This window comes from Rattus norvegicus, chromosome X (assembly GCF_021556685.1).
Source record: "Rattus norvegicus strain SHRSP/BbbUtx chromosome X, alternate assembly SHRSP_T2T, whole genome shotgun sequence".
Taxonomy (NCBI): Eukaryota; Metazoa; Chordata; class Mammalia; order Rodentia; family Muridae; genus Rattus; species Rattus norvegicus.
The window spans coordinates 7701673-7717593 of NC_141554.1; positions in this window are offsets into that span (position 1 = coordinate 7701673).

Below are 15921 nucleotides of genomic sequence, written 5' to 3' on the forward strand. Positions count from 1 at the left end.
AGAAGTAGCTGACATGGCTTGGAGTACCAGGTGCTCTGAAAAGTCTAGCATCACAGCTTCCTGAGACTGCCAAGTTGGGCCAGCAAAAGATCAGACAAAAAAATCAGTACAGAGATATGGAAAAGGCAATAATGAGCATTGGTAAGCTCCCCTATATCTTAGGGAATGTGGAAGGCCTTGTGCATGATCACAAAATATTGAAGAGAGCCTGTTAGTGACTCATCTAGTGATAAGTTTCATGCCTTGTTATGGTTACTGTTGCTGTTATGAAACATCATGAGCAAAGAAAGTTGAAGAGAAAAGGGTTTATTTAGCTTATACCTCCATTTCACTGTTGATCATTAAAGGAAGTCAGGACAGGAACTCACACATGGTAGGGACCTGAAGGCAGGAGCTGATACATGGGTCATGCAGGGGTACTGCTCACTGGCTTGCTCGTCATGGTTTGCTCAGTCTGCTTTCTTAGAGCACCCAGGACTATCAGTCCAAAGATGGCATCACCCACAATGTGATAGGTACTCCCCCCACCACCTGTAAATCACTAATTAAGAAATGGCCTACAGATGAATCTTATGGAGACATTTTCTTAAGTGAAGCTCCCTCCTTTCAGATAACTCCAGCCTGTGTTGAGTTGACAAAAAACCAGCCAACACAGGCCTGTACAAGCTAAAATGAATACCAGTGCAGACATACTGGAACTTTCTCTTTTAGTGGAGGATATCCTGACTTGAGAATTATAGCCAAAACTTTGGGCCAATTATTGACTGATAATGAACTGTATTGACTCAAAGATGACCTCAAGGAAGCTAACTGGATGTTTTCTTTTTTCTTTTTCTCTTGACATGGTTTCTCTGTGTCCTGGCTGTACTTGAACTCACTATGTAGACCAGGCTGGTCTCGAACTTACAGAGATCTGCCTGCCTTTGTCTCCCTAGTACTGCCATCACCACCTGGCCTAGAATTTTTCAAAAAGAAAAGTGACATCAATTAAGGAGGGTTCCTTAGAAGGTAAGAGGAGACATCTGCAACAGGCTGGTCAGCAGCACTGTGCTATCTTATCACGTCTCATGCGTAACCAAATCTATCCCTCTCCCTTCTATATTTTACATGACTTGTAAATCCTGCTGCTTGGGGAAATTTTCCTCTTATGGGACAGTTCAACAAACTCTGGTAACAGGTTCAGAAAACCAATCAAATTATAAATTGTCTGTCAATACAAACAGAATCAGACAAATACTGTTTGATCATATATGAGACAGGGGACAATAAAAGTGGACATTTGGATGAGTTCAGCATTCGGCTTTTCAGACAGACTGTCTGATAAGCCTGTGTGTGTAAGGCATGCCCAATAAAATTTATTCCTGACCCTCAGCTTTGGTCTATAATCCCTTGGTACAATAAATGCACATGCTAAAGGGATGCTAAAATCCTACCAAATTAGCTCCTACAAATCCTTAAGCAAATGTACTACAGAAACCACAAAGCAACAGCAACAGCCACAAAGGAAGGATCATGACATAGAGTTGATAAAATATATTATATTATTTCTTTTTTTAATTGGATATTTTTAAATTTACACTTCAAATGTTATTCCCTTACCCAGTTCCCCAGACATAAATAAGCCCCTTGTCCCATCCCATTCTATAAGAGAGTTCCCCTCCCCAAACATCCCCCTCTGACATTCCCCTACTCTGGGGGGGGGGAGAGGGTCCAGCCTTGGCAGGAACAAGGGCTTCTCCTTCCACTGGTGCCCAACAAGGCCATCCTCTGCTACACATGGAGTTGGAGTCATGGGTCAGTCCATGTGTAGTCCTTGAGTAGTGGTTTAGTCCCTGGAAGCTCTGGTAGGTTGGCATTGTTGTTCTTATGGGGTTGCAAGCCCCTTCACCTGTTTCAATCCTTTCTCTAACTACTCCAACAGGAACCCCCTTCTCAGTTCAATGGTTGACTCTTAGCATTCACTTCTGTATTTGACATACTCTGGCTGTGCCCCTCAGGAGAGATCTATATCTGGCTCCTGAGCATGCACTTCTAAGCTTCATCAATCTTACCTAGTTTTGGTGGCTGTATATATATATGAGCTGTATACCCATGTCGGGCAGGCTCTGAATGGCCATACCTTCAGTCTCTGCTTGAAACTTGGCCACCATTTTTCCTCTTTTTTTTTTATTAACTTGAGTATTTCTTATATACATTTCGAGTGTTATTCCCTTTCCCGGTTTCCGGGCAAACATCCCCCTCCCCCCTCCCCTTCCTTATGGGTGTTCCATTTTTCCTCTTATGAATAGTTTTGTTCCCCTTTATAAGAAGGAGTGAAGGATCTGCACTTTGGTTGCCCTTCTTCTTGAGCTTCATGTGGTCTATGGATTGTATCTTGGGAAGTTTGAGCTTTGGGGCTAATATCCACTTACCAGTAACTGCATACCATGTGAGATTTCCTGTGATTTGGTTACCTCACTCAGAATGATATTTTCCAGTTCCTACAATTTGCCTATGGATTTCATGAAGTCATTGATTTTGGTAGCTAAGCAGTGTTCCATTGTGTAGATGTACCACATTTTCTGTATCCATTCCTCTGTTGAAGGGCATCTGGGTTCTTTCCAGCTTCTGGCTATTATAAATAACACTGCTATAAACATAGTGGAGCATGTGTCTTTGTTATATGTTGGAGCATCTTTTGGGTATATGCCCAAGAGAGGTATAGCTGGGTCCTCAGGCAGTTCAATGTCCAATTTTTTGAGGAACCTCCAGACTGATTTCCAGAATGGTTGTACCAGTCTGCAATCCCACCAACAATGGAGGAGTGTTCCTCTTTCTCCACATCCTTGCCAGCATCTGCTGTCACCTGAGTTTTTGATCTTAACCATTCTCACTGGTGTGAGGTGAAATCTCAGGGTTGTTTTGATTTGCATTTCCCTTATGACTAAAGATGTTGAACATTTCTTTAGGTGTTTCTCAGCCATTCGGCATTCCTCAGCTGTGAATTCTTTGTTTAGCTTTGAACCCCATTTTTAATAGGGTTATTTGTCTCCCTGCGGACTAACTTCTTGAGTTCTTTGTATATTTTGGATATTAGCCCTCTGTCAGATGTAGGATTGTTAAAGGTATTTTCCCAACCTGTTGGTTGCCGATTTGTCCTAATGACAGTGTCTTTTGCAGTTTTATGAGGTCCCATTTGTCAATACTTGATCTTAGAGCATAAGCCATTGGTGTTTTGTTCAGGAAATTTTTTTCCAGTGTTTTCTTCTATTAGTTTGAGTGTATCTGGTTTGATGTGGAGGTCCGTAATCAACTTGGACTTAAGCTTTCTACAGGGTGACAAGATTGGATGAATTTGCATTCTTCTACATGCTGACCAGTGATGGTGGTGCTGAGGGTACCTGGAAGAGAATGGGGAAGAGACATGAAGAAGGATGCCAAGACAAGAGTCTGATCAAGGCTACAATTTTATTTTTCCCAAGGCTGAATTTATACCATAACAGGGGTAACAGAGGGAGGGGGAGAAGTATGAAACATTTACACAAGCCAAGGACACAGTATTTGTGTGGTCAGGGAATCGGCTGATATTGACAGGATGTTAGAAAGGTCACAGGTTTGTCAGATCTATTTGTCAACAGGATGTTGTTTTTTCAGAAAGGTCATCACATTGAGCATCTTGTTGTCAGATGTATTTCTCAGCAAGGTCGCAACTTTATCATATCATTATTCATCTTGACCACCAGATTTGTGTTAGTCTTCTGCAGCTGACTGGGGATTTTCCACGAACCCAATCATACTTAACTCTAATCATAATAATAACATCAATAATGGAGGGCTTCAAGGGCATCGCTCCCAACAGACCTCCAGCACCATTTGTTGAAAATGCTATCTTTTTTCCACTGGACGGTTTTGGCTCCTTTGTCAAAGATCAGGTGACCATAGGTCTGTGGGTTCATTTCTGGGTCTTCAATTCTGTTCCATTGGTCTATCTGTCTGTCTCTGTACCAATACCATACAGTTTTTATTACTATTGCTCTGTAATACTGCTTGAGTTCAGGGATGGTGATTCCCCCAGAAGTTCTTTTACTGTTGAGGATAGTTTTAGCTATCCTGGGCTTTTTGTTATTCCAAATTAATTTGCAAAATGCTCTTTTTAACTCTATGAAGAATTGAGTTGGAATTTTGATGGGGATTGAATTGAATCTGTAGATTGCTTTTCACAAAATGGTCATTTTTACTGTATTAATCTTGCCAATCCATGAGCATGAGGCATCTTTCCATCTTCTGAGTTCTTCAGTTTCTTTCTTCAGAGACTTGAAGTTCTTGTCATACAGACCTTTTACTTGCTTGGTTAAAGTCACACCAAGGTATTGTATATTATTTGTGTTCACTATTGTGAAAGGTGTCATTTCCCTAATTTCTTTCTCAGCCTGTTTATCCTTTGAGTAGAGGAAGGCTACTGATTTGTTTGGGTTAATTTTATACCCAGACACTTTGCTGAAGTTGTTTATCAGCTTTAGTAGTTCTCTGATGGAACTTTTGGGATCGCTTAAATATACTATCATATCATCTGCAAATAGTGATATTTTGACCTCTTCTTTTCCGATCTGTATCCCCTTGATCTCCTTTTGTTGTCTGATTGCTCTGGCTAGGACTTTGAGTACTATATTGAATAAGTAGGGAGACAGTGGGCAGCATTGTCTAGTCCCTGACTTTAATGGAATTGCTTCAAGTTTCTCTCCATTTATTTAGATTAATGTTGAATACTGGTTTGCTGTATATTGCTTTTACTATGTTTAGGTATGGGCCTTGGATTCCACATCTTTCCAGGACTTTTATCATGAAGAGGTGTTGAATTTTGTCAAATGCTTTCTCAGCATCTAATGAAATGATCATGTGGTTTTGTTCTTTGAGTTTTTTTTTTTCGGAGCTGGGGACCGAACCCAGGGCCTTGCGCTTCCTAGGTAAGCGCTCTACCACTGAGCTAAATCCCCAGCCCTGAGTTTGTTATATAGTGAATTACGTTGATGGATTTCCATATATTGAAACATCCCTACATACCTGGGATGAGGCCTACTTTATCATGATGGATGATCATTTTGGTGTGTTCTTGGATTCAGTTTGCGAGAATTTAATTGAATATTTTGCATCAATATTCATAAGGGAAATTGGTCTGAATTTCTCTTTCTTTGTTGGGTCTTTGTGTGGTTAAGGTATAAGACTAATTGTTGCTTTATAGAAGGAATTCGGTAGCGCTCCGTCTGTTTCTATTTCATGAAATAGTTTGGACAGTATTGGTATGAGGTCTTCTATGAAGGTCTGATAGAATCCTGCACTGAACCCGTCTGGACCTGGGCTCTTTTTGGTTGGGAGACTTTTAATAAATGCTTCTATTTCTTTAGGAGTTATGGGGTTGTTTAAATGGTTTATCTGTTCCTGATTTAACTTTGGTACCTGGTATCTGTCTAGGAAATTGTCCATTTCCTGCAGATTTTCAAGTTTTGTTGAATATAGGCTTTTGTAGTAGGATCTGATGATTTTTTGAATTTCCTCTGATTCTGTAGTTATGTCTCCCTTTTCATTTCTGATTTTGTTAATTTGGATACACTCTCTGTGTGCTCTGGTTAGTCTGGCTAAGGGTTTATCTATCTTGTTGATTTTCTCAAAGAACCAGCTCCTGGTTTTGTTGATTCCATGTATATGTGGGATTTCTGTTGTTATTTTTGTTATTGAAGACGAGCCTTAGTCCCTGGTGATCTGATAGAATGCATGGGATTATTTCAATCTTCTTGTATCTGTTGAGGCCTGCTTTGTGACCAATTATATCGTCAATTTTGGAGAAGGTACCATGAGGTACTGAGAAGAAGGTATTTTTGTTTTAGGATGGAATGTTCTATAAATATGTGTTAATTCCATTTGGTTCATAACTTCTGTTAGTCTGTCTATGTCTCTGTTTAATTTCTGTTTACCATGATCTGTCCATTGATGAGAGTGGGGTGTTGAAATCTCCTACTATTATTGTGTGAGGTACAATGTGTGCTTTGAACTTTAGAAGGTTTCTTTTAAGAATGTAGGTGCCCCTGTATTTGGAGCATAGATATTTAGGATTGAGAATTCATCTTGGTGGATTTTTCCGTTGATGAATATGAAGTGGTCTTCCTTATATTTTTTGATGACTTTTAGTTGAAAGTCAGTTTTATTTGATTTTAGAATGGCCACTCCAGCTTGTTTCTTGGGACCATTTGCTTGGAAAGTTGTTTTCCAGCCTTTTACTCTGAGATAGTATCTGTCTTTGTCTCTGAAGTATGTTTCATGTATGCAGCAGAATGGTGGGGCCTCTTTATGTATCCAGTCTGTTAGTCTATGTCTTTTTATTGGGGAATGAGTCCATTGATGTTAAGAGATATTAAGGAATAGCGATTGTTGGTTCCTGTTATTTTTTTTTTTTATTTTTTAATAAATGTAATTCTTGTATCCGGGCAAACATCCCCCTCCCCCCTCCCCTTCCTTATGGGTGTTCCCCTCCCGACCCTCCCCCCATTGCCGCGCTCCCCCTACCAGTCTAGTTCACTGGGCGTTCAGTCTTAGCAGGACCCAGGGTTTCTCCTTCCACTGGTGCTCTTACTAGGATATTCATTGCTACCTATGAGGTCAGAGTCCAGGGTCAGTCCATGTATAGTCTTTAGGTAGTGGCTTAGTCCCTGGAAGCTCTGGTTGCTTGGCATTGTTGTACATATGGGGTCTCGAGCCCCTTCAAGCTCTTCCACTTCTTTCTCTGATTCCTTCAACGGGGGTCCTATTCTCAGTTCAGAGGTTTGCTGCTGGCATTCGCCTCTGTATTTGCTGTATTCTGGCTGTGTCTCTCAGGAGCGATCTACATCCGGCTCCTGTCGGCCTGCACTTCTTTGCTTCATCCATCTTGTCTAATTGGGTGGCTGTATATGTATGGGCCACATGTGGGGCAGGCTCTGAATGGGTGTTCCTTCAGTCTCTGTTTTAATCTTTGCCTCTCTCTTCCCTGCCAAGGGTACTCTTGTTCCCCTTTTAAAGAAGGAGTGAAGCATTCACATTTTGATCATCCGTCTTGAGTTTCATTTGTTCTAGGCATCTAGGGTAATTCAAGCGTTTGGGCTAATAGCCACTTATCAATGAGTGCATACCATGTATGTCTTTCTGTGATTAGGTTAGCTCACTCAGGATGATGTTTTCCAGTTCCAACCATTTGCCTACGAATTTCATAAAGTCGTTGTTTTTGATAGCTGAGTAATATTCCATTGTGTATATGTACCACATTTTCTGTATCCATTCCTCTGTTGAAGGGCATCTGGGTTCTTTCCAGTTTCTGGCTATTATAAATAAGGCTGCGATGAACAAAGTGGAGCACGTGTCTCTTTTATATGTTGAGGCATCTTTTGGGTATATGCCCAAGAGAGGTATGGCTGGATCCTCAGGCAGTTCAATGTCCAATTTTCTGAGGAACCTCCAGACTGATTTCCAGAATGGTTTTACCAGTCTGCAATCCCACCAACAATGGAGGAGTGTTCCTCTTTCTCCACATCCTTGCCAGCATCTGCTGTCACCTGAGTTTTTGATCTTAGCCATTCTCACTGGTGTGAGGTGAAATCTCAGGGTTGTTTTGATTTGCATTTCCCTTATGACTAAAGATGTTGAACATTTCTTTAGGTGTTTCTCAGCCATTCGGCATTCCTCAGCTGTGAATTCTTTGTTTAGCTCTGAACCCCATTTTTTAATAGGGTTATTTGTTTCCCTGCGGTCTAACTTCTTGAGTTCTTTGTATATTTTGGATATAAGGCCTCTATCTGTTGTAGGATTGGTAAAGATCTTTTCCCAATCTGTTGGTTGCCGTTTTGTCCTAACCACAGTGTCCTTTGCCTTACAGAAGCTTTGCAGTTTTATGAGATCCCATTTGTCGATTCTTGATCTTAGAGCATAAGCCATTGGTGTTTTGTTCAGGAAATTTTTTCCAGTGCCCATGTGTTCCAGATGCTTCCCTAGTTTTTCTTCTATTAGTTTGAGTGTGTCTGGTTTGATGTGGAGGTCCTTGATCCACTTGGACTTAAGCTTTGTACAGGGTGATAAGCATGGATCGATCTGCATTCTTCTACATGTTGCCCTCCAGTTGAACCAGCACCATTTGCTGAAAATGCTATCTTTTTTCCATTGGATGGTTTTGGCTCCTTTGTCAAAAATCAAGTGACCATAGGTGTGTGGGTTCATTTCTGGGTCTTCAATTCTATTCCATTGGTCTATCTGTCTGTCTCTGTACCAATACCATGCAGTTTTTATCACTATTGCTCTGTAATACTGCTTGAGTTCAGGGATAGTGATTCCCCCTGAAGTCCTCTTATTGTTGAGGATAGCTTTAGCTATCCTGGGTTTTTTGTTATTCCAGATGAATTTGCAAATTGTTCTGTCTAACTCTTTGAAGAATTGGATTGGTATTTTGATGGGGATTGCATTGAATCTGTAGATTGCTTTTGGTAAAATGGCCATTTTTACTATATTAATCCTGCCAATCCATGAGCATGGGAGATCTTTCCATCTTCTGAGGTCTTCTTCAATTTCCTTCTTCAGTGTCTTGAAGTTCTTATTGTACAGATCTTTTACTTGCTTTGTTAAAGTCACACCGAGGTACTTTATATTATTTGGGTCTATTATGAAGGGTGTCGTTTCCCTAATTTCTTTCTCGGCTTGTTTCTCTTTTGTATAGAGGAAGGCAACTGATTTATTTGAGTTAATTTTATACCCAGCCACTTTGCTGAAGTTGTCTATCAGCTTTAGTAGTTCTCTGGTGGAACTTTTGGGATCACTTAAATATACTATCATATCATCTGCAAATAGTGATATTTTGACTTCTTCTTTTCCGATCTGTATCCCCTTGACCTCCTTTTGTTGTCTGATTGCTCTGGCTAGAACTTCAAGAACTATATTGAATAAGTAGGGAGAGAGTGGGCAGCCTTGTCTAGTCCCTGATTTTAGTGGGATTGCTTCAAGTTTCTCTTCATTTAGTTTAATGTTAGCAACTGGTTTGCTGTATATGGCTTTTACTATGTTCAGGTATGGGCCTTGAATTCCTATTCTTTCCAGGACTTTTATCATGAAGGGGTGTTGAATTTTGTCAAATGCTTTCTCAGCATCTAATGAAATGATCATGTGGTTTTGTTCTTTCAGTTTGTTTATATAATGGATCACGTTGATGGTTTTCCGTATATTAAACTATCCCTGCATGCCTGGAATGAAGCCTACTTGATCATGGTGGATGATTGTTTTGATGTGCTCTAGAATTCGGTTTGCCAGAATTTTATTGAGTATTTTTGCGTCGATATTCATAAGGGAAATTGGTCTGAAGTTCTCTTTCTTTGTTGTGTCTTTGTGTGGTTTAGGTATAAGAGTAATTGTGGCTTCGTAGAAGGTATTCGGTAGTGCTCCATCTGTTTCAATTTTGTGGAATAGTTTGGATAATATTGGTATGAGGTCTTCTATGAAGGTTTGATAGAATTCTGCACTAAACCCATCTGGACCTGGGCTCTTTTTGGTTGGGAGACCTTTAATGACTGCTTCTATTTCCTTAGGAGTTATGGGGTTGTTTAACTGGTTTATCTGTTCCTGATTTAACTTCCGTACCTGGTATCTGTCTAGGAAATTGTCCATTTCCTGCAGATTTTCAAGTTTTGTTGAATATAGGTTTTTGTAGTAAGATCTGATGATTTTTTGAATTTCCTCTGAATCTGTTGTTATGTCTCCCTTTTCATTTCTGATTTTGTTAATTTGGACGCACTCTCTGTCATTAGTCTGGCTAAGGGTTTATCTATCTTGTTGATTTTCTCAAAGAACCAACTTTTGGTTCTGTTGATTCTTTCTATGGTCCTTTTTGTTTCTACTTGGTTGATTTCAGCTCTGAGTTTGATTATTTCCTGCCTTCTACTCCTCCTGAGTGTATTTGCTTCTTTTTGTTCTAGAGCTTTTAGGTGTGCTGTCAAGCTGCTGACATATGCTCTTTCCTGTTTCTTTCTGCAGGCACTCAGCGCTATGAGTTTTCCTCTTAGCACAGCTTTCATTGTGTCCCATAAGTTTGGGTATTTTGTACCTTTATTTTCATTAAATTCTAAAAAGTTTTTAATTTCTTTCTTTATTTCTTCCTTGACCAGGTTATCATTGAGTAGAGCATTGTTCAGTTTCCAAGTATATGTGGGCATTCTTCCTTGATTGTTATTGAAGACCAGTTTTAGGCCGTGGTGGTCCGATAGCACGCATGGGATTATTTCTATCTTTCTGTACCTGTTGAGGCCCGGTTTTTGACCAATTATATGGTCAATTTTGGAGAAAGTACCATGAGGAGCTGAGAAGAAGGTATATCCTTTTGCTTTAGGATAGAATGTTGTATAAATATCCGTTAAGTCCATTTGACTCATGACTTCTCTTAGTCTGTCTACATCTCTGTTTAATTTTTGTTTCCATGATCTGTCCATTGATGAGAGTGGGGTGTTGAAATCTCCCACTATTATTGTGTGAGGTGCAATGTGTGTTTTGAGCTTTAGTAAGGTTTCTTTTACATATGTAGGTGCCCTTGTATTTGGGGCATAGATATTTAGGATTGAGAGTTCATCTTGATGGATTTTTCCTTTGATGAATATGAAGTGTCCATCCTTATCTTTTTTGATGACTTTTAGTTGAAAATTGATTTTATTTGATATTAGAATGGCTACTCCAGCTTACTTCTTCTGACCATTTGCTTGGAAATTTGTTTTCCAGCCTTTCACTCTGAGGTAGTGTCTGTCTTTGTCTCTGAGGTGTGTTTCCTGTAGGCAGCAGAATGCAGGGTCCTCGTTGTGTATCCAGTTTGTTAATCTATGTCTTTTTATTGGGGAGTTGAGGCCATTGATGTTGAGAGATATTAAGGAATAGTGATCATTGCTTCCTGTTATATTCATATTTGGATGTGAGGTTATGTTTGTGTGCTTTCATTCTCTTTGTTTTGTTGCCAAGACGATTAGTTTCTTGCTTCTTCTAGGGTATAGCTTGCCTCCTTGTGTTGGGCTTTACCATTTATTATCCTTTGTAGCACTGGATTTTTAAAAAGATATTGTGTAAATTTGGTTTTGTCAAGGAATATCTTGGTTTCTCCATCTATGTTAATTGAGAGTTTTGCAGGATATAGTAACCTGGGCTGGCATTTGTGTTCTCTTAGGGTCTGTATGACATCGGTCCAGGATCTTCTGGCCTTCATAGTTTCTGGCAAGAAGTCTGGTGTGATTCTGATAGGTCTGCCTTTATATGTTACTTGACCTTTTTCCCTTACCGCTTTTAATATTCTTTCTTTATTTTGTGCGTTTGGTGTTTTGACTATTATGTGACGGGATGTGTTTCTTTTCTGGTCCAATCTATTTGGAGTTCTGTAGGCTTCTTGTATGCCTATGGGTATCTCTTTTTTTAGGTTAGGGAAGTTTTCTTCTATGATTTTCTTGAAGATATTTACTGGTCCTTTGAGCTGGGAGTCTTCACTCTCTTCTATACCTATTATCCTTAGGTTTGATCTTCTCATCGAGTCCTGGATTTCCTGTATGTTTTGGACCAGTAGCTTTTTCTGCTTTACATTATCTTTGACAGTTGAGTCAATGATTTCTATGGAATCTTCTGCTCCTGAGATTCTCTCTTCCATCTCTTGTATTCTGTTGGTGAAGCTTGTATCTACAGCTCCTTGTCTCTTCTTTTGGTTTTCTATATCCAGGGTTGTTTCCATGTTTTCTTTCTTGATTGCTTCTATTTCCATTTTTAATTCCTTCAACTGTTTGATTGTGTTTTCCTGGAATTCTTTCAGGGATTTTTGCGATTCCTCTCTGTAGGCTTCTACTTGTTCTCTAAGGGAGTTCTTCATGTCTTTCTTGAAGTCCTCCAGCATCATGATCAAATATGATTTTGAAACTAGATCTTGCTTTTCTGGTGTGTTTGGATATTCCATGTTTGTTTTGGTGGGAGAATTGGGCTCCGATGATGCCATGTAGTCTTGGTTTCTGTTGCTTGTGTTCCTGCACTTGCCTCTCGCCATCAGATTATCTCTAGTGTTACTTTGTTCTGCTATTTCTGACAGTGGCTAGACTGTCCTATAAGCCTGTGTGTCAGGAGTGCTGTAGACCTGTTTTCCTCTCTTTCAGTCAGTTATGGGGACAGAGTGCTCTGTTTTAGGGCGTGTAGTTTTCCCTCCCTACAGGTCTTCAGCTGTTCCTGTGGGCCTGTGTCTTGAGTTCACCAGGCAGCTTTCTTGCAGCAGAAAAGTTGGTCTTACCCGTGGTCCCGAGGCTCAAGTTCGCTCGTGGGGTGCTGCCCACGGGCTCTCTGCGGCGGCAGCAACCAGGAAGACCTGTGCCGCCCCTTCCGGGAGCTTCAGTGCACCAGGGTTCCAGATGGTCTTTGGCTTTTTCCTCTGGCATCTGTCCGAGATGTGTGTACAGAGAGCAGTCTCTTCTGGTTTCCCAGGCTTGTCTGCCTCTCTGAAGGTTTAGCTCTCCCTCCCACGGGATTTGGGTGCAGAGAACTGTTTATCTGGTCTGTTTCCCTCAGGTTCAGGCGGTGTCTCAGGCAGGGGTCCTGCCGCTCCTGGGCCCTCCCCCAGGGGAGCCCAGAGGCCTTATACAGTTTCCTCTTGGGCCAGGGATGTGGGCAGGGGTGGGCAGTGTTGGTGGTCTCTTCCGCTCTGCAGCCTCAGGAGTGCCCACCTGACCAGGCAGTGAGGCCTCTTTTCCAAGGGGTCTGGGAGCAGAGAGCTGCTGCCGGCTGGGATCCGCGGGCGTGGGACCTCCGGCAAACACAGGACGTTCCCGGTCCTAGATGAACTCTGCGTCTGTGTGTCCCGATCTCACCAGGCAGCTCTCTTGCAGCAGACAAGTTGGTCTTACCTGTGGTCCCGAGGCTCAAGTTTGCTCACGGGGTGCTGCCCACGGGCTCTCTGCGGCGGCAGCAACCAGGAAGACCCCTGTTATTTTTTCTGTTAGAGGTGGAAATATGTTTGTGTGTCTCTCTTCTTTTGGTTTTGTTGCAAGGAAATTACTTTCTTGCTTTTTCTAGGGTATAGTTCCCCTCCTTGTGTTGGAGTTTTCTATCTATTATCCTTTGTAGGGTTGGATTTGTAGAAAGATATTGTGTAAATTTGGTTTTGTCATGAAATATCTTGGTTTCTATATTAATTGAGAGTTTTGATGGATATAATAGACTGGTCTGGCATTTGTGTTCTCTTAGGGTCTATATGACATCTGTCTAGGATCTTCTGACTTCCATAGTCTCTGGTGAGAAATCTAGTATAAATGTGGTAGTTCTGCCTTTACATGTTACTTGACCTTTTTCCCTTACTGCTTTTAATATTCTTTCTTTATTTTGTGCATTTGGTGTTTTGACTATTATGTGATGGGAGGAGTTTCTTTTCTGGTCCAATCTATTTGGAGTTCTGTAAGCTTCTTGTATGTTTATGGGCATCTCTTTCTTTAGGTTAGGGAAGTTTTCTTCTATAATTTGGTTGTAGACATTTACTGGCCCTTTAAGTTGGGAGTCTTCGATCTGTTCTATACCTATTATCCTTAGGTTTGATCTTCTCATTGTGTCCTGGATTTTCTGAATGTTTTGGGGTAGGAGCTTTTTGTGTTTTACATTATCTTTGATGGTTGTGTCAATGTTTTCTATGGTATCTTCTGCCCCTGAGATTCTCCCTTCTGTCTCTTGTATTCTGTTAGTGATGCATCTATGACTCCTGATCTCTTCCCTAGGTTTTCTATCTCCAGTGTTGTCTCCCTTTGTACTTTCTTTATTGTTTCTATTTCCATTTTTAAATCCTGGATAACCGGTTTTGTTCAATTCCTTCACTTGTTTGGTTGTGTTTTCCTGTAATTCTTTAAGGGATTTTTGTGTTTCCGTCTTAAGGGCTTCTACTTGTTTACTTGTGTTGTCCTGTATTTCTTATACAGGGAGTTACAGGGAGTTATTTATGTCCTTCTTAAAGTCCTCTATCATCATCATCAGATGTGATTTCAAATCCAAATCTTGCTTTTCTGGTATGTTTGGATATCCAGTATTTACTTTGGTAGGAGAATTGGGCTCTGATGATGCCAAGTAGTCTTGGTTTCTGTTGCTTAGGTTCCTGCTCTTGTCTCTCACCATCAGGTTGTCTCTGGTGCTAGCTTATCTTGCTGGAAAGAACCCAGATGCCCTTCAACAGAGGAATGGATTCAGAAAATGTGATAAATCTACACAATGGAGTATTATTCAGTGATCAAAAACAATGACTTTATGAAATTCATAGGCAAATGGTTGGAACTGGAAAATATCATCCTGAGTGAGGTAACCCAATCACAGAAAAACACACATGGTATGCACTCCTTGATAAGTGGCTATTAGCCCAAATGCTTGAATTGCCCTAGATGCACAGAACACATGAAACTCAAGATGGATGATCAAAATGCAAATGCTTCACTCCTTCTTTAAAAGGAGGAACAAGAATACCCTTGGGAGGGAATAGGGAGGCAAAGTTTAAAACAGAGGCAGAAGGAACACCCATTCAGAGCCTGCCCCACATGTGGTCCATATATATACACATACATACGCACAACCACCAAGACTAGATAAGATTGATGGAGCTAAGAAGTGCTTATATTATTTGACAACCATAGCATGTCAAATACAGAGGCGAATACTAGCAGCAAACCACTGAACTGATAATGGTCCCCCTGTTGGACCAATTAGCAAAAGGATTAAAATAGCTGAAGGGACTTGCAACCACATAACAACAACAATTCCAACCAACCAGAGTTTCCAGGGACAAAACCACTATCCAAAGACTATACATGGCCTGACCCAGGGCTCCAATTGTATATGTAGCATATGTAACTGTACATGGCCTTGTTGGGCACCAATGGAAGGAGAAGCTCTTGGTCCTGCCAAGGTTGGACCCCCAATGTAGGGGAATGTCGTGGGGGGTGGTAAGAAGTGGTGGATTGGGGGGGAACACCCTTATGGGGGAGGGGATAGATGGCTTATGGACAGGAAACGGGGAAAGGGAATAAAATTTGAAATGTAAATAAAGAAATATATCCAATAAAAATTTTTTAAAAATAAATAAAATAATTCTATGTAATTTTGGTGTTCACATTTATTGTATTTTTCCATTTAATTTGTCATCTTTCTGATTTGTAGTAAGATACTATGATCTTTTTATTATCATTGCTTTAAAGAGGATACAAATATTGGTTTTTATGGCATTTTCACACATTACTACCATTGTATCTCCTAAGCACCTTCTCTCATAACTTCTGCCATGTCTGGTCCTCTTTCTTCCCTCAAACAGTCCCCCTCCTGCTTTCATGTTACACCAACACACACACACACACACACACACACACACACACACACACACACACACCCTACATGTTTTTTAAGGTTGTCAAGGCCATAACAGTCATTTTAATTGAAAGGTACTGAGGAGGACTACAAAACAATCAAGCATTCAAAGAACAGCCAGAATACAAAACAAAAAGTTTCACAAACAAACAACAACAACAAAAACAGACAAACCAGTCAGGAATAGCATAATCCCAATATAGAACCAGGAGAATAAAACATGAAATCTGAGTGATGGTACATGCCTTTAATCCCAGCACTCAGGAAGCAGAGTCAGGTGGATCTCTGTGTTTAAGGCTAGCCTGGTCTGTAGAGTGATTTCCAGGACCTCCAACACTACACAGAGAAACCCTGTCTTGAAAAACAAAGAAAAAAAAAACAACCAAAAAGAAAGGAACACAATACAGATATTTTAATTAAGAAATATGAGACAACCAATATGTCAAGTCTAATAGGCAGTGGGAAGGTGTGAGGTGGGGAGCATGTTCCCTGCTAGGACACTATCTACTACATTTGTAATTGGGCTTATGAGAGTCAAAG